Here is a 19,613-nt window from a genome sequence, read left to right on the forward strand (position 1 = left end):
TCTAGAATTGGGGCAGTCCAGTGAGATTAACTAGATAAAGAGAATTTAGATGGAAATCACACTTACACTGTGAAATTTGGATGTAGTCTCATTTTGTGTACATATCCATTATGGTTTTTGTAAATTTTTTTGTGGTACTAGAGTTTGAACTCAGGGCCTCATGCTTGCTAAGTAGGCACTCTACCACTTGAGCCACTTACCAGCCTCCGTTATTTATTGTTAAATGAAAAAAGCCAGGATATAGCAGGCTGGGGGAGTGGCTCAAGCGGTAGAGAACCTGCCTAACAAGCTTGAGGCCTTGAGTTCAAAACCCATACCAAGAAAAAAAGTAGGTTGTAAACAGTATATACAACCTCCACCCAGCAAAACAAGAAAAAAAAAATAAGTAAAAATAGTATTTACAGTTTGAGCCTAGTTTTTAGAAAATTAATTTATATATGCATTGAAAGTGTTAAAGTACATAGAATATTTACAAGCAAGTGTATTTTCACTTTTATACTCAGTGAATGCAACTTTATTTATTTATTTATTTTAAAAATTTTATTATTCATATGTGCATACAAGGCTTGGGTCATTTCTCCCCCCTGTAAATGCAACTTTAAAGAGTGTCAGTAAGCTAATATTACTTAAATGTGCTTAGATTTCTTCTCATGTATATTATTTCCATAAGATCGTTATCTCACTTTTAACTTTGTGATACAGACTCCAAGATTTTGTCAGAATACTAGCCTGCTGAGATAAAGGAGCACTTGTGATAATAATAGTTACCATGTAGGGACAGCCAGACGCTATTTTAACATCTTTCCCTACATTGTCTCATTCAGTGCTCGCCATGACCTTTTGAAGTTGAGATGACTATTGACCTATTTTACAAATGTGAACTCTAAGGCCACTTATCAAGTCAGTGGAAAGTTTAGGACTCCCACCAAAGTATCTTTAAGTCCAGAGACTGTGCTTTTAATCTCTATGCTATATTTCTCCTATAATTAGGAAATTAAGTAAGGTCGCTTATTTATTTGTTCTATTGCCTTGTCCCATAAAGTATTTCAGGCGCCTAAGTCCCATATCACAATAAATGACAGAGGCAGGACTCAAATCCCTCTACAAACTATATAAATGATGTGAGAGGACACAGATGTAGACCCATGTCACACATTTGCTCAGAAACATGAGAAAGGGAACTGGGACATTTGCTTTGGCTTGTTTTCCTGTTCACTCTGGTTGGACATGCATGCAGCATTCGAGTTCCTTGCTTTACCCTTTGAGAAGGAATAGATAGGACAAGAGGAATTAAGGAATAAACAAACCAGGCAGTAAGTCCATGGACTGTCCATAGTGGGCAGATGAAAAGAAAGGTCTGAGAGCTATCCTAACACACGTGTTTGCTTAGCAAATAAAGTCTTGAGAAGAAAGAGCAAAGAAGGGTAAAGTGAGTAGACAAAGGAAGAGCTAGGAAGCCAGGTGTTCCTGGAAGTGGAGGAAAGGTAACAGGAGGACATTTATACCTAGCTGTCCAAGGGATGAAATAAAACCAACAATGGAAGGCTGGGGATATAGCTTAGTGGAAGAGTGTGTGCTTAGTATACCTAAGGTCCTGTGTTCCAACACAAGCCTCACACACATGCACGCATGTGCACACACATATTAAAATCACTGGATTTGAGATCCTCAGCTTTCAAAGAGGAAAGTATGAAAGGTAAACACTACATTCTTTTTTTTTAAGCAGTTAACCTAAAGTATCTCAAATAAGGGACAGGACAGCCTCCATCTCAGTGATTTAGTTTTGTCAGTCTCGCTGTTCCCTCTTCTTCTTGGATCTGTCACATTGTCCCTCTTAAGACAAATACTTAATCTATTTTCCTTTACCCCTAAGAACCCTGTCCAAACAGAGTTTGTATAAAGAACTGTCTTTTCTTGGCAATAGCTTGAAAAATAAATAAAATGAAACATACACTCACTCTATTTGTGTGGCTAAAAAAATGGAACATTCATTTGCTTTCAGTTTGAATTATTATAAAAACATTGCACAACTTGTTCCCATTTTTTTTTAAATCAAGGAGCCTGTCTCAATTTAGTATCCTTAACCAAACATGCTTTAGTCCCAAGGCAAGAATTGGCTATAAAGAAAGTACAGCTCTTTTAATAGAAGTTCTTTACCCTGGCTATTCACTGAAAGCTATGAAGGCAAAAATGCATTTGAAACTCTTCTCACTAAGAACCATGATGTTTTACTTAAGTTGGATTTGACCACTCTGGATAATGTGAAACAGAAGTCACTTATTGAGAAGTCACTTATTGACAGAAAGAGGAAATGGCTGACCTGTAGCTAGAGTTCTCCAAACATGATAGGTGTACTTATTACTATTCTGGGACATATATTATATTCATTTAGCAACTTGAGCTCACCAGCATGTGTGTTGAGTAATGTTTAAATCATTAGGATGCTGATATATGAACTTTACATCACAGGAATTTATTTCCTCCCCTGTTGCTCTTTTCTGGATATTTCCTTTTTGCCTTCCCACCTAATCTATGCGAACAATATTCAAAAAGGCAAGTCAATACAGGCTTGTGGGCTAGATTCCTGTGGCATATTGATCATCTCGACTTCCCTTTTGCCACCAGACATGAACAAAGAATTCTCTGTTGTAAGTGAATGAGTCTAGAGCAAAGAAATTTTCACATCTCCTTCTGTTTAGTCATTTTTCTTTCTCCAAAGAGGGCATAATGTAGGTATTTATTTTAAAATATATGTATCTTATTGTAAAAATGTAAATAAATTGATACTGTTTTTAAGATTTTTTTTTTAAAAAAAAACCTCTCAGATAATTGAAGGAGTTGTAAATTCTACAAAATAGATAGCAAAACCATGATGTTCTAGAAATATATAAAGTATGCACATAGTAGAAAATGCATTATTATGACAGCCAGTGCCTAAAAACCTGCTCTAAATTAAATTTAATCCCTCACTGACTACTTTTAAAACCTCCGATCCAACAAAAACAGCTCTGACACGAATGCAACGAGAACAATTAGATTAGACTTAAATGTCCAATAAAATTATCTGAAGCCTAGGTCTGTGGTCTGATACTATTTTTAAAAACGATGACTGATAAGAAGCTCTAAAAAACCCTGAAAGAAAAGTGACTCATTCCATAAAGGCATTTTTATAAAGGAAGTAGATTTAGAATTTAATGGTGACATTTAGTTATTACAAAGCAGATAATTTCATGAAGAGCTATTTGATATTTATAACTGCATCATTGTTAATTAAATTAGTAAAGGAGAAAAGTGAATCAAAGGTCCTTGGTGAGCAAAGAATGATCCTTGATGAGTAAGCCATGACGAAGTGGAAACTCAGTAATGGGTTAGTTAGCTATGAGGAGAGAAGAGCAGAGGAAGCTGTAATTGTGCTTGTTCGTGTTTTAAATCCACTGATCTTTAGATCCGGATCCTAATAGAATCAAAGGCCTTTCAGATTAGATAAGTATATATAAAGTCAGACTTCTCCATGGCCAAATCTTCGTGGGTTTCATTGTTTCCTATATTTCTCTCTTGGATCATCCAGCTAACATGTTAGTTTCTCTTCTGCAAAGTTTTCTTAACAGTTTGTTTTGTAACAATTTTTAGTTGGCAACCCATCCTTGAAAGACAGCTGTTTACTACATTCTGAAAAAGCCACAAACAAAGAATGTCTGCACTGTTCCTTGGCTACATATTCCAGTCTATTCAAATTGTGAACCAACTTCTTCTTTTCTGTTGTTTGTATTCTATAACTTAATGTACTCCATGCTACTTTCTGAGCACAATGCAGGTTTTGTAAATGTCAGAAACATATGTAAGTAATCAGACTCCATTGTATGATATGTTGTACTAAGAATAGATTTTTCACAAATGCTGTGTTAGTGAAGAAATAGAACCTTAAAAGTCAAGTGCTTTCTCTCAGGCTACTTAATACAGAAATGGCATATGCCCTGGGGAAAAATTAATGATGCTTAGGCATAACCTATTGACTTTTAATTGAATCCTTGCTTATTTTACAAGTGTAAGTCTATGAGCTAAATCACATTTTGAGATTAAGGATTTATGGCTAGAATAAGTTTAATGCCGAATTAACTTTTTAGAAAATGTATTTTGTTAGAATAAAAGCATTAGCTCCAAAATATATGTTCTTTGATTGCTTTATTGCACCCTAAATAAAATTACTGAAATTTGGAAATAGGATTTTAATTAAAAAGTGCATATATTTTAGAATAAATACGTTCAATAATTGTTTTCTAAGATTTGCACCTGGAAATGCATCCATAGTGTCACCTGTACAACAAACAAAACATTTCATTTTCAGGACCAAACAGATGAAGCTTAAACCCTTCATTTTTAAGGCCATATATATATTTTTATAAGGATTATTTTCTTGGGGAATGTCTGCTTTGAATTTTCATTTTTTCCCTGGGGTTTGTAGCTTGGCAAAACACAAGTGGCAAATATATTTATCTAAAAATTTAAAAATGTTTTTCTCAAGACTCTTTGAACTCCCCAATTTGAATTTTAAAGATCAAAAGGAAAGTAACCAAGAAATACTAATTTTTTAAGGGTAAAAGAATAGAATATCTGGCTCATTTACTTCTAATAAAGTCCTGCATGAAACCATAAAAATGGAAATGTGTTTGTGTAACTTATTTAAAATCTAACCAATCTGGAGAAAACATCGACCTTCAGTGGGTGGTCCATACATAGCTGAAAGGAAAGAAAAAGTTACCAGAAAAATAAGACCCAATAGTAATTCTCTTTTCTTGAAATAGTTTTTCCCTCCTAAATACAACTAAGAAACCCTTGCATAAGTACCCAAATGTACTAAGTTAACATCTGCAGCTGGTTTCTCCTAGGTATTGGGAAAATAACGATGAGCACATTGCACAGAGACATTCATTTGTTCATTCACCCACATAAAGTCAGTATGTGCTAAGCACAGAGTTGGCCATCCAAGCGCCAAAAGCATAAGAGAATAAGTTGAATTATCAAGGCTCTCTGCGGTGAAATTATAAGTGTATCTCTGATCGCCTTTCATTTTCAATCCATTCTTAACATTGAAATTCATATTTTTAGATATTTCATCTCATATTAAAAGTCAAATGTAATTTTTTAGAAAAAGATTAATTTTAGAAAATCTACTGTGTGGGCTCAGTTTGAAAATATTCTCTTCTGCATTGCCTAAGGTGAATTGTTCCATATTTTCAGTTCTGAGTTAAGAGGCATCAGAGCCCTGTTAAGCCACTATCTGTTCAGAGGGTTAGTAAGATATCTATGTTAAGAGCAGATGGGTCACTATATCACTTTGATTAGAAATGTTTGTCCAAGCAAAAGGACTGGATTTGACATCTATTCAAAATCATGGATAATTTGGTGCTGACACATACTCTTCTTTCTGGAATATTTGCCTATCTACCTGTCAAGGTAATTTCTTTTCGATCTAAAGTTTAGACTCCAAGGGCTGGAGGCATGGCTCAAGTGGTAGAGTGCAGGCGCCTTGCAAGTGAGAAGGCCTGTGTTCAAACTCCAGTACGCCAAAAAAAATTAAATTAAAATACAAATTTAGACTCCTCTTAACTTTTCTATTTTCATAACTATCGCCCTACTATCCACAATAGTCTCTGTTTGTTAGTATCATTCAGATTAGACTTTGTAGATTTATTACTCTTTTTTTTTAATTTAGAGTCAGACTCACATTTTAACTCCTTAATTTGAATTCTCTACTGCTGACAAAATAGGATTCTCTAGCATTAAATTAGGATGTCTCCAGGGTAACAGAGCAGAGAAGTGGTAGGCTACACTAAATAAGGTTCTGAGACACTCGAATATTATATGAAAAGCAACCAGGAATATATGCCTTTGATAAAAGGCATATAGAATTTTAAGCACGATCACTTTTTGAACAAACTAACTCAATGAGTTTAAAAAAATGCAGGTAGAAAAGAGCAAAGTATGCTGTCTTTTGTGGAGCAAAAGGGGGAAAATAGAAGTATATTCATCTTTATTATATCTGCATAAAGAAACATTGCAAAAAGAAACAACAAACCCCAATAAAATTACTTACGGAGAGTGGAGAGGGGAGGGGAAAGGAGGGAGAACCTACTTGTGTATAGTTTTCCATTTAGTTTTGACTTTTGAATTATGAAATATAAAATTAAATTAAAATAAAAATTACTTGCAAGATCAGTAGGTTGGTGTCTATAAAGTTATCTTTAGGCCTTTCCTGTAGGTCTTCAAGTGAATTGCTTCACCAGCCTCATGAATCCCCAACCTACCCTCTCTTCCTCAAGGACTGAATTCCTCAAGAACTGAATTGTCTGCAGCCTCCACCTCCAAACTGATCTAAGTGAAATTTTTGATGGAAGTAAGCTGAAAAGTCCAGGCCTAGATCCCAGGCATACTCAATTCAGAAATTAAGCAAGAGAACATTAGGATACAGTTCTCAGCTTAACTTCTCTTACTCTCTCTTTTTTTTTTTTCCTGCAGGACTGGGGTTTGAAATCATGGCCTCACACTTGCTAGGCAGGCACACTACTACTTGAGCCACTCCACCAGCCTTCAGCTTAACTTCTCAAAGAAGATCCTGCTCTTAGGCACAGCCTGTGGTCTCTGGAAACTACAGGCTACCACACATCATAACAACTACAGAAGAAAGAACAGCTCTTTTCAAATTGCTCCAACAAAAGTTCTAGAATTGAATCTTACAGTCTTTGATTGGCCTGCTTTGCATCATGTGCCCATTTCCCGACCAATCATTATAACCAAAGAGATTGAGTTCCATCATTGACTCTATGTGAGCACAGGAGTGAAGTGTTTCATTTAAACTCTATAGATTAAGCTGGGCACCGTGGCACACCTGTAATCCTAGCTACTCTGGAGGTGGGGATCAGGAGAATCATAGTTCAAGGCTAGTCCAGGCAAAAAAAGCTCTCAAGACTACATCTCAGGGGGAAGTGGGGGATAAAGGAGCACGAAGGAGGGGGTGAATCTAACTATGATATTTGTTAAGAACTTTTGTAGATGTCACAATATACCCTCAGCACAACAACAATAAAAAAATAAAGACTACATCTCCCACTAAAATCCGGGCATGATGGTGTGCACCTGTCATCCCAGATCCATGGGAAGTGTAAATAAATGTGAGACCCTATTTGCAAAATACCTACAGTACAAAGGGCTAGAGGTGTGGCTTAAATGGTAGAGTATCTGCCTAGCAAGCACAAGACCCTGAGTTCAAACCTCAGTACTGCTGAAAAAAAAAGAAGTACAGCTTGAAAGAAGGAAAGGGATAGTGCTCCAATGTGAACTGAGGTATATTGTTGACAGGAAAAAGCGTTAGATGCTAGATGATGAAAATACTACATATCCACCACACCACCAATCCTAAAAGATTTCCTTGTCTCTTAGAGACTGGACGTCTATGCTCACTTTTGTCAGACACTGCAGGTTTGGATTAGATGATTAAAAAAAAAAAAAGCAGCTTTTCAGACTGGGGTGTGGCTCAAGTGGTAGAGCACTAGCCTAGCAAGCATGAGACCCTAAATTCAATCCCCACTATTGCATATCCACACACACAAAAAGTAGCTTTTCAAAAGAGGTATGAGACCCCTTAAACTAAAATGAGAGTTTCTGTCTTGGGGCATGGCTCAAGTGATAAAGTGCCTGACTAACAAGCACAAAGCCAAGTTTCAACTCCAGTACCACCACCAAAAAAAAAAAAAAAAAAAAGAATATAAATAAATAAATAATAGGATAAGAGCTTCTCAGTCTGAAATAGGCCATTCAGAAAACATTTTACTTTTCAAAGCAGGTCATAAAAAAATTGCTCTTCTAATCAAGAAAGAGCAGAGGTTCAGGAAGAATTGCTTATATCCTCCAAACTCAAGTTTATGAGCCAGTTAATCGTGAGCAGTTAATGGGACTGTTTGTTGAGTCGGACAAGACAATAAACTATTTTTGTGTTATAAAATCTGGGTAATTATGTGGCCCTTTAAATCCTCTTTTAATATGTATTATTTCTGAATGATGACCATAGCAGTCTTTTATTACTGCACAAGGAAAAGATTGAAAGGAGGCATTCTTTCCAGAGGAAGTCCTCCATGAAAGTAGTCCCTCCCCCCGGCCAGGTGCCGCCATTCTTTCACGGCTGGTCCCAATTAGTTTTCTGCTGCCTCCATGCATTTGTGAGAATGGCAGTGGTGCTAAAGAGCACGGCCATGGTCCGTGGAAGATTTCCATTTTCTCTTCATTTCTGGCAGCCCTGGAACACTTCAGTCCAGCGCACATACTGCAAATAGTATGAGTGAATTCCAGAATGCAAACTATATATAGTTGAACTAAAAGAAGAAGTTCAGTGTCCCGTCACTCTTTTGGCAATGTTTAGAACATTAAACAGTTTTTCCAGCCTCTCCTTGTCGAATACTAGTCCGTACTGAGCGACTTTGTACATTCTTACTTTAGCTGGGCTGTTTGCTTAAGTTCCTTCCTAGACTTTTGTCAAGTGGGAGCTGTTTCTGTCTGGCTTCCATGTAGAGATGGCGCTGGCATTTCTAACTAGGGCATCAATATAGTTGCAATAGGAGAAATGTGGGGAATTTTCTGGAATCCTTTTTTTTTTTTCCTTTTAGTCTAGGGATTGAACCTAGAGCCTCATATATCCTAAGCACATGCTGTACCACTGAGCTACATCCCTAGCCCCTGCCTAAACCTATTTAGGGGTGATTTGGGACTGATGGAGACTACAGAGGAAGACAGGCAGTTTTTTCCCCGGGATTTGACTCAGATGCCTTGTGTTTGAGCTGCGTCTCCAGCACCCCTCCCCCACCCTTATCTAAGATCCTTACAGAAACTGCTCCTTCTGGCACTTACCAGCCCACCCAGTTAAGAAAATCTCACCCACAAAAAGTCTCAAATTTCTGTCAGCAGAGCACTGAAGGATCCTACAAACATTTATTGGGACATTGAGAATGCCATCATGAACAAGGTGGTCCTTGTCCCCAAGTCGTTCACAGTCTAAAGTGGAGAGATAAGGGATGTTCAGAAACAAAGTCCAGCTGTATGAATGACTTTTACCTGAAGAGTGCTTTGTAAAAGTTACAGTGTATAGTTGCTACAGCCACCTGATTTTTGATAAAGGAGCCCAAAACATTACAACAGAGAAAAAGCAGCCTCTTCAACAAATGTTGCTGGGAAAAGTGAATAGATGCATGTAGAAAACTGAAACTACCTCCATGTTTTTCACCCTGTACAAGTATCAATTCAAAATGGATGAAAGACCTTCCTGTAAGGCCTGAAACTTTGAACCTACTGTAGGAAAAAGTAGGGAATACATTGGAACATATAGGCATAGGCAATGACTTCCTAAATAGAATTCCAATGGCTCAGAAATTAAGAGAAAGCATTGACAAATGGGACTGCATGAAGTTAAAAAGCTTCTGTACAGCAAAAGAAACAGTCACCAGACAGAAAAGAGAACCTACAGAATGGGAGCAAGTCTGCCAGCCATACATCTAACAAGGGATCAATAACTGGAATTTACAGGAAGCTCAAAAAAACTAAGCTCCAAAGAGTCAATGACCCAAAGAAGAAATGGGCAAATGAACTGTACTGAACATTTTCAGATAAGTACAAATAAGCAAAAAACACATGAAATGCTCAACATCCCTGGTCATAAAGGAATACAAGTCAAAACCATGTTACAGTTCCACCTCACTCCTGTGAGAATGGCTGTCATCAAGAACACAAACAACAACAAATGTTGGTGAGGATGTGGGGAAAAAGGAACCCTCATACACTGTTGGCAGGAATGTAAATAAGTACAACCACTATGGAAATCAGTATGGAAGCTCCCCAAAAAACTAAAAATAGAACTGCCATATGATCCAGCAATATCAATCCTAGGCATATATCTGAGGGAATGTAAGTCAGGTTACAATAAAGACTCTTGTATAACCCACCTTTAGTGCAGCATTATTCATAATAGCCAAGTTGGAAACAGCCAAGATGCCCTACAACTGATGAATGGATTAAGAAAATGTGGTATATATACACAATGGAACATTATTGAATCATAAAGAAGGATGAAATTTTGTTGTTCATAAGTAAGTGAATGGAACTGGAGAACATCATGTTAAGTGACGTAAGCCAGGTACAGAAAGACAAAGGTCACGTGTTTTCTGTCATGTGGAAGATAGATCTATCTATCTATATAGATAGATATGTATATATGTATATATGCAGAACATGTTTCCAAATTGAGACTGTTAGAGGAGACTACGGAAGAGGGAAAAAAAAAAGGAGGCTGAATAATATTGAAATACATCACATCTGAACAAGACACAACAAAACATACTCAAAACTGTTGAACAACATGGGATAGGGGAAAGGGTAGGAAGAATAATAGAGGGGGTTAGACAGATAAAAGTACAATATATTTACAGGTAAAATACCAAGACAAAACCCCTCTGAACAATGAATAGACACTAAAACAATGAAGAGAAGGAATGTCAAACAGAGGGTGATAACAGGAATGGGAGGGTACATGAAGAGGGTAAAGGAGGGTGAATATGGTTGAGGTTTTCTTTAAACATGTACGAATATGGAACATTGAAACCTGATGAGGTCATTTTAGAAAGGGGAATGGAGGAAGAGGGAGAATAATGGAGGGGATATATATATATATATATATATATATATATATATATATATATATATATATATACCAATGTCACAATGAAATCCCATGTATAACTATTATATACTAATAAAAGCTTTTAAAAACAGTTGCATTGTGGGTGCAGGGAAGGTTCCATTTACCTCAGTTTTGCTCCCTGTTTGTGCATTCTTTCAAGTCACACTTCATTCCTTCATGCTTCCATCTCCTTAGGCAAATATTTGTTGGGAGTCTGTGCTAAAGGTGCTGGGCTACTGCACTGTTGGACTTTTGTTCTAGTGGGGGAATCAGAAAATAACACCTAAACAAAATCAGATATCATACCATAAGAAATAAAACAGGCTAAGGCATAGATAGTGATTTTGGGGAGAGGCCAAAGCGGAAAGATTACAACAAGAGACACAGAGATCTAACTGGGGAAGTGACCTTTGAATCGAGGCCTGATTGGAAAGGAAGAAGTAACCAGGCATGGGGCAATCTGGGGGGAAGAATGTGGCTGGCAGGTGAAACTGGGAAGGTGAGGACTGTGAGGTGGAAAGAGTTTGTGGTATTTCAGGAATGAATCAAGTCCAGTGTGACTGGACCCTAGTGTAAAGTGGCCAGTGACAGGAATTGAGGACAGAGACATCTGCAGGACCTAATTGTGAGAGCAGATAGACTGTGGTTTGGTGTTTGAATTGAAGTCAGGTATGCATGATTCTTATCCACGGTGTTCTCTTCATCACATAAAGGGAACGTAATTAGTAATTAAAGTGTTGACTGCTTACAGTAGGGCATGGTAGCAAAGACAGACAAAAGGTGTTGAGGGATAGTGTACACAGGCTGCCTAAGGGTCCACAGCATTGGAAATCTCCTCTTTCACGTGGCTTGATATTTTTAAGTACTAGATAACACTAAACTGTCTTGGAAAACTCTAATTTCTCAAGTCCCCTTGCCTTTCAGAGTTGACAGGAAGCCCCATACTTTTGTCTATCTTCTTTATCATACCATCTCCTCTCCTTACTTCCATCACCTTCATTATATCCCCAGCTTATAGATGACATGTAATTACCTCAAGAATGTAATCCAGAGCAGGTCCTGATGGGAGGTGTACCATTACAAAATATCCTATCCATAGATAGTGAATAATTCTCAGCATTGACCCCAGAGAGTGAGACTTCCAGACTTGGCCTTTTGGCTTGGGGGCTAGTTTTCCTTCATGGCTTGCTATTCTGTAATCACTGACAAAATTTGCATATGATTTTAATATAAAATAAAATCTTTATCCAAAGAAACTATCCACGTAGCAACTGGTAGGTAGTGGCTCTCCTTTTGAGACCTCATTTACTCCTTCATTCAGGTAACTGGAGCCCCAGGCAGTCCATTGGGCACAAGGGAAGAAACAGATGCATGATGTAATCCTGGCCCCCAAGACTGATAAAACTTTTGTGTGGACTTCTGGTCCTTAAAATGAAAAAAATTGTCCACTTACAAACTGTATAACTACCCTGAATGTACAGAGCTTGTTCTTCATGTTTCTTGCAAATATCTATCTTTAATTCTTTTCTGAAGTCAAATAGCTACCACAGCTTTGAGTTTCTCCACTCTCCTCTCTCTTTCTCCTTCCCACTTCCAAAGCTCAGCTGCTGTTGCCATGACAACCAGAATGAAAAGCTTTTGGAAACTTATCTCTTATTATGGGTACATGTCTCCCCATAAGGACAGTATTGTATGTCAGCCAAACTGGACTCTGGGGGTTGTTCTTTAAATACACCATTAAGTCATGTTGCAATTGGCATTCTAGAGGCAAGATTATGATGGTGGTTAGTCAAGGACCTAGGAACTCTCAAATCTTGCTTCAAAGAAAACATGGGCACTCATGACACAAAAAAGTATGGAAATACTTTTTCCTAACTAGGACTTCACATCTAAACCTCAGGTAGAGTTCTACTCAGTATACCTGGGCCTGGCCAGGTCCCTTTTGATCTAAGCCAGGTTGGCCTGAAAAGCCTTAACCACTAAGAGACTGGAAAACAGATTCCCCCAGTTTAAGCCTGTCATCTGAGCCCCAGGCTTAGGGAGCCATCTGCCTGCTTGACATTCCCTCTTGGATGGCTCAGGCATTTTCATTTTAACAATCTTCCCTTCCCCCTTCTTCCCCTGTGCTTTCTCCTCTCCAAAACCAATCCCACCATCCAAACAGTGGCCCAAGTCAGAAAGCTAGGATACATCCTTGATTTCTCCCATTCCATTGCACCCCAATACCCACAATCCTATGAAGTCCTGACAGCTCTATCCCTGACACAGAATTGGAAGAGGTATGCTTTTCTCCTTCTCCACTCCCACCCATCACTTCAAAGAAAACATGGTTGTCTTCTGCCTGGATTATTTTAATAGCTTCTGGTTGTTCTCTCTGAGTCTACCTTTTTCTGCCTGAATCTTTGTTCATAGAGCAGCTAGAGTGATCTTTTAAGAAGATAAATCAGATCATGTTACTCTGCTGTTTAAAACTCTTCTTGGCTTCCCAGCATACTCAAAATAAAATCTGTAGTCTTTACCCCCAGTCTGGATCATACCATTCTCCACCCAGCCCCAACCCAGTCACATTTGACTCCCTTCAACTCCCTTTGTGACTTGTAAATACTTGGCTTCAATTTCCTCCAAAGTCGAACTGCCATAGGTCCTAGTTTTCCACAAAGCAAATTTCCACCTCCAAATCTTTATACTTTCCACTCCTTCTGCCTGAAAGTTTCTCTCCTCCTTGCCAGCTCATTACATGGTGGCTGTTTCCTTTTTTAACCTTTAGGTCTCAGTTAAATGTCACCTTCTCAGCAAGGCCTTGTCTGACCACCCTATCCAAAATTGCCTTCCTCCATCAATGATTCTCTACCAGGGAATCTTTTTTATTCCAACATTACATTTTCCAAAACATGTTAACTGTTTTGGCTACTCATATGTGTACTTCTTGTCAATCTTCCCAGCTAGAATAATAAATTCCTTGAGGGCAGGGATTAGATCTATTTTATTTATAATGAATGGCACAGAAATGAGGCTCAATTAATATCTGTTAGCTACATGAATAGGCCTGCCTGCAATTCAATTCCACCAGTGACCTCTGTAACCAGGAAAGCAACAGGAAACTGGTTTTCCTCTTCTTCCTTCACTCTCTGAGTCAAGGATGTTAATAGCTGCTCTGAATTTTAGGGACTGAGGGGCATGGTTTAAGTGGTAGAGCCCCTGCCTGGCAGTGTGAGGCCCTGCGTTCAAAACCCCAGTACCAATAAATTTAAAAGAAGAAGAAAGGAATAGCCAAAGAATGACAACATCCTTTCTTATTCTGCCATCCCTGATCCATTCCCCTCCATGACTGAACCCAACTGAAAACAAGACAGGAAGGGAGATAGTGAATAAGTCAGTTTGTGAAAGGTCAGTCTTTTTCAGCCTTCCAGATCCCAGGGCAGATGCTAAGTAGAGATGAACCAGCACAGGTATTCATTCCTAGCACTAGAACTTATGATGGTCTTGACTCTATGACTTAGCAGTCAAATCAGATTTGGAGTTTATGCTCAGAATTTAACTACCATTTCTCTCAAGTGTCTAATTTTTTTTTTATTTCTAAACAACCAATTTACTAATAAACTTGAGAATACAATTCATGAGGGCATTGGAGCCTACCTTTATATTGAACAAGCGAGGGAAGTGTTTTTATTATTAATAAGCACAGTGCAGCCCACTTAAGAAAAAGAAAACTCCTGTAATCTTATTTGGCTGCTTCATAAATTGAATTATGAAGCCTATTGATGGCATGCATAGTATCCTCACAAAATATATGGGGCCAGTATTTGGCAAATTTGATTTCTAGATTTTGTCAAACAATTTGCAGAGAAAATATAGTTAGATTTTTTTTTTTCTGAGTGAAAAATACTTGAAGTCTTTGAGTTCCAGTTTTCATCTTTCTCTGATGTTGCTGTGTGAGAATGTCCGTAGTTGACTCATCTTACCCTACAAATGCCAAATTGCACCCAAGTTTATTTTAGGGATATTGGTCACCTTGGAGGTTTCACAGCCACATGCTGGGAGAAAAATAAGTGAAACACAGGTCTTTCTGAAAGTTGATAATGCCATGTGGGGAAAAATCATGTCATCTTTACAACTTTAGCAGGGGGATATTGGGGCCAGCACATATAGCTGGGAGGAATCACAATAGCAATATACAACCCCTCTCTAAAAATCTTACGTTTAGAACTTGACTTGAAAACTCAGGCAGCCATAGCGAATATTCCAATAGGAGCAGAGGGGCCTCAGAACAGAAGGCCAGCTGCTCGATTGATGTGTCTTTGTCAATTAAACTCTAGATCTGTGAATGGAGCTACACAGCAACCACATTTCCAATTCATTTTTCTCTCTGCTTAAAATGTTCTAAACATTGGAAATGAGAACCAGCAATACTAAATTAGAATATCCTGTTTGTCTGGCTACTATCTATATTGTGTAATCAGAAAGCATACCATATATTTATTGTGTTTATTGATTTATTTAGGCTTAGAAGATAATAGAATGTTGGGTAATAGGATGAGGAGAGGATGGATTTTATCTTTCTACTAGTAGAGAAAAGACAAATTTCTCTTAGCTTTTAAATGTTTGGAGCACAGACACTTGTAAGGAAAATTCAAATTTGCCTGTGATTTCTCTATATTCAGGGATTCTACAGACAGAAAAATTCTCTCCTAAAATAAGTACATACCACCTGGCATATATCCCAAGAGAACCAGGGAGGATGGTAAAGTAGAATATAAGTCAGTGGAAAAATACTTGGAATGTCAATTTATAACAATAGCAATCTTAATTAAATCACCCAGGACCTTATTCCATGCTCATATGCACCAGGTGTTTCTGTGTCTGTTTAATTAACTTAGCTTTGTTCCTCTTTTAGAAATGACACGTACAGTTGGGATGTATCCAGCTGAAACACACATCAGCATTAAGCTTGGGGCCTTTAGAAGGTATGTTTTTTATGAACATATTAAAATGGCCTCATTTCTTTTGCTCTGTGTGGATTGACTTTAATGGGTCACCCAGATTAAAGGATGTGGTAGAAATACGGCAAATCTACATTTATAGACAAGAACACACAATAGCATGGTTTTATGGAAGCTAAGCTTAAGAAATGCAAGGCATTTTCTGGTTTCACTTGGAAACCTCTGAGATGTGAGAGAAATATGTGTGAAATTTGGACTTTCATTTTTCCAAATATGCTAGAGTCAGCCAGCTGATAGTGGATGGGAAGGCTTAGTGCAGGTCCCATTTGGCAGGCTGCTCGACAGAAACCCATATGCTCTCTGACATTGATTATAATTATTTTTCCATCATTCCTAGGTTATGTTCTTAGTAGGATTGTGAGCCAACTCTCTCCCAAGGAAGGCTCCTGCTGTGCAAAACCATCTCTGGCAATGAAGCTTTAACAAAAGATCAAGAATTTGACATTTATTTTTAAGCACGAGAAGAAAATGTGTGCAATGCTGGAAGCAAATACAGGGGATAAGAAGAGCTTCTAACAGTTGCAGGGAGGAACAGTGGAACAAGAAGAAATATTTATGATGTGCTGGTGGCTTTACTTTTGTGAAATAGCAACTAATGACTAGGTATGGAATATGTGGACTGTATAACGTTAATCTTTAACATCTTTTTAAAGTAGAAGAGTTGGGGCACTGTGTTTATTATTTTGAACCAGGTGTGTCTGATGATTTTATATCAAACTGATCATTTAGAGAGATTGTTAGGGCAGTGATTGAAGCAGAAATTTAGGATACTGTTCTAAGAAACAGAAAAGGCAATCATTCCTATTCTAATTGACCAGACTAGCAAAGATAACAAAATTTTTTTTCAGAAAGAATATGTGCATTCAAACTTGTGAGTTCATTAGTCTGTGTTGGGGGGTGGTGCTTGGTATAAAGGTTAAATAAAGTACTCTGGGTGAGAAACTCAGAGGGTGAGAATTTGTCATCTTCAAATTGTCCACCTACAGCAAAGAAATCTCTTCAAAATTAATTTTAAGCACAACAGATGCATAAAAAGGTGTGGCTGTCAAAAATTATCAAATGAAATATAAAAGGGTGTCAGCTTCTCTCCTAAAGAATGGTTATTTCTATCTCATGGTTTAGTGGACTGTAATGATTAGTTTCCCCATTAAAATCAAATGCAGAATATAATTAAGTAAATCCTTCAGGTTACACGTTTTAAAATTCCACTAGCTGAAGGACTCACCAGAGGAAATAATAATAAGTGATTGGGATTGGGATCAAAAGTTTAGTTCAGATGGGACTTACAGTCAGCACAAACTTCATCCTGGGTAGTTTATAGCTACTGGCAGGGTAAATATATATATATATTTTTGTTTATTTGTTTGTTTGTTTTGTTTTGTTTTTGCAGAATTAGACTCTTCTAAGCTTTTGGATAAAGTTCTTAATGGTATTCATATTTCTACTTTTGCAAAAATTTTAGTCCAAATTGATGAGTATATGTTCATACATGAGAATGAGATAAAAAGTTCCAATTTAAGTTTCCAATTTAAAAAGGAAACCACATATTATTGAAAACTAAAATATATCATGGTAATGGACTTATGAATACTACACCAAAATTTATGCGGGAGGGTAAATTACCCAACCTTGTAATAGTTTTTAGTTATGGAAAATATATGGGGTTCTTTATGTTTCAACGTATAGATGTACAAAATTTGGTTACATATTCAAAATTCAATTTCCATCTCAAATTCCCATGGTCATTATGATGCCAATAAAAAATATATATATATCTAGATCTTTTTTGTGAAGCAGCGGCTGTGGAGACTCCAGTACTTCATGACCACCTAAAAGCTCAAGGATGAATCCAGATTGAGAACAACAGTCATATTAATTTGAAGATGGCGGGAAGGATGGTTCTGTGGTGCAGTTTAAGAATAAGAGTCACTATGAGCACATGATAAAAGCGAGAGCACACAAGGGAGGGGTGAGGATAGGTAAGACACCTAAAAAATTAGCTAGCATTTGTTGCCCTTAACGCAGAGAAACTAAAGCAGATACCTTAAAGCAACTGAGGCCAAGAGGAAAAGGGGAACAGGTACTAGAGAAAAGGTTAGATCAAAAAGAATTAACCTAGAAGGTAACACCCACGGCACAGGAAATCAATGTGAGTCAATACCCTGTTTAGCTATCCTTATCTCAACCAGCAAAAACCCTTGTCCCTTCCTGTTATTGCTTATACTCTCTCTACAACAACATTAGAAATAAGGGCAAAATAGTTTCTGCTGGGTATTGAGGGGGTGGGGGGGAGAGGGAGGGGGTGGAGTGGGTGGTAAGGGAGGGGGTGGGGGCAGTGGGGAGAAATGAACCAAGCCTTGTATGCACATATGAATAATAAAAGAAAAAAAAAAAAAGAATAAGAGTCACAAACCAGCCACCAGCTGGGCACTGGTGGCTCACACCTGTAATCCCAACGAAGTTCAGATCAGGAGGATTTCAGTTTCAGGCCAGCCCCGGCAAAATGTTTGCAAGAGCCTATCTCAATGGGATGGGCAGCCAATCGATGAAACAGACACACGTGCACAGTTGGAAATGGGAAATGAAGATAGATTGATGCGCCCAGCCACAGACAGGTGTCTACTGAAAAGGGAACCTATTATTTTACTCCAGAACTTTGTTTATCTTCTAGACCAAGAATACCTTTTCAATTAGAAAAGTGCAGCTTAGCACCACTTCCTAATTACTACAGAATAGCTTTCTCTGCTCTTTCATGTCTACATTCCTTTGTGGTATATAAAGTGTCCAGTGGATGAGCATATTGCTTTTTTCTTTTTACACTAAGTGGCCAGTGGACAGGAAAAAATAAAGGTTCTGTGAAAATATCCCCATTCTCCACTAATGGCATGCTCATTTAGCTTTCATCTTTGTATTCCGGTACATTATTTTGTTCTCACTGTGTGTGTGTGTGTGTGTGTGTGTGTGTGTGTGTGTGTGGTACTGGGGTTTTTAACTCAGGGTCTCATGCTTGCTAGGCAGGCTCTACCACTTGAGCCACTCCACTAGCTCTTGTACTCACTCTATTTTTTTTGTTTCACAATCTGTTTATTGAGAGACCTATTTAACCTTATACAGAGCAAGGGTACCACAGATCCAGTGACATTAAATTTTCAATAATTTTTTTTACATTATAGAGATTCCAGAGAGTTAAAAGGATTTTAGAATAACCAAAAAGAAAGGACAACCAAAAACATGAATGGTATAACTTAATTGTTCTCACTATTTTTACAACAAAAATAACAACAAAAAACCAAAACCCAACATCATAAAAATCCTTGCATACTGTCTTTGATTAGAGAATTTTAATGTTTTTCATTTATCATTGTAAAACCAAGGACCATTTTATAACTTATTTTTACACTGCTGTTACATGTGGGGCAATCTGTCTCTAAGTTAAGGGTGGAGTACTCTTAAAAAGATGCAACCTAGATAGTTTGCCTTCAACTCAAGTATCTTGTTTAAATAAACCTCTTATTTAAAATGATATATGTATATATATTTCACTACATTACTTATACTTGAGGTCTATTTTTATCTTCTTGGTTTGGCATAACCAAGAAAGACAAGACAGGAGAGGATGGTAATGGTAATTGGGGGAAAAAAGAACATTTCTTCAATGCTTGACAAATGAACATATCCAGCAGGAAGAAAGAAAGTTAAAAAAAAAAAAAAAAATCCAGGTGCCAGTGGCTCATACCTATAATCCTAGCTACTCAGGCAGAGATCAGGAGGATCATGTTTTGAAGCCAGCCCAGCAAATAGTTCACAAGACCTTATCTCAAAAAAACCTATTACAAAAAAGGGGTGGTGGAGTGACTCAAGGTGTAGGCTCTGAGTTCAAGCCCCAGCACTGC

General features: G+C 37.7%; 1 long non-coding RNA gene across 1 annotated transcript in view; it reads left to right on the forward strand.

The window, feature by feature from the left end:
* The window catches only part of LOC141413767 (uncharacterized), a 45,829-nt gene extending 28,805 nt beyond the window's left edge, over positions 1-17,024 (forward strand). The window contains exons 3-4 of the long non-coding RNA XR_012438645.1: positions 15,615-15,684; positions 16,058-17,024. This is a non-coding gene — a long non-coding RNA (uncharacterized lncRNA). The remainder of the gene's footprint in view (positions 1-15,614; positions 15,685-16,057) is intronic.
* Positions 17,025-19,613: the final 2,589 nt, after the last annotated feature.

The sequence above is a fragment of the Castor canadensis genome, chromosome 11 (assembly GCF_047511655.1).
Source record: "Castor canadensis chromosome 11, mCasCan1.hap1v2, whole genome shotgun sequence".
NCBI lineage: Eukaryota > Metazoa > Chordata > Mammalia > Rodentia > Castoridae > Castor > Castor canadensis.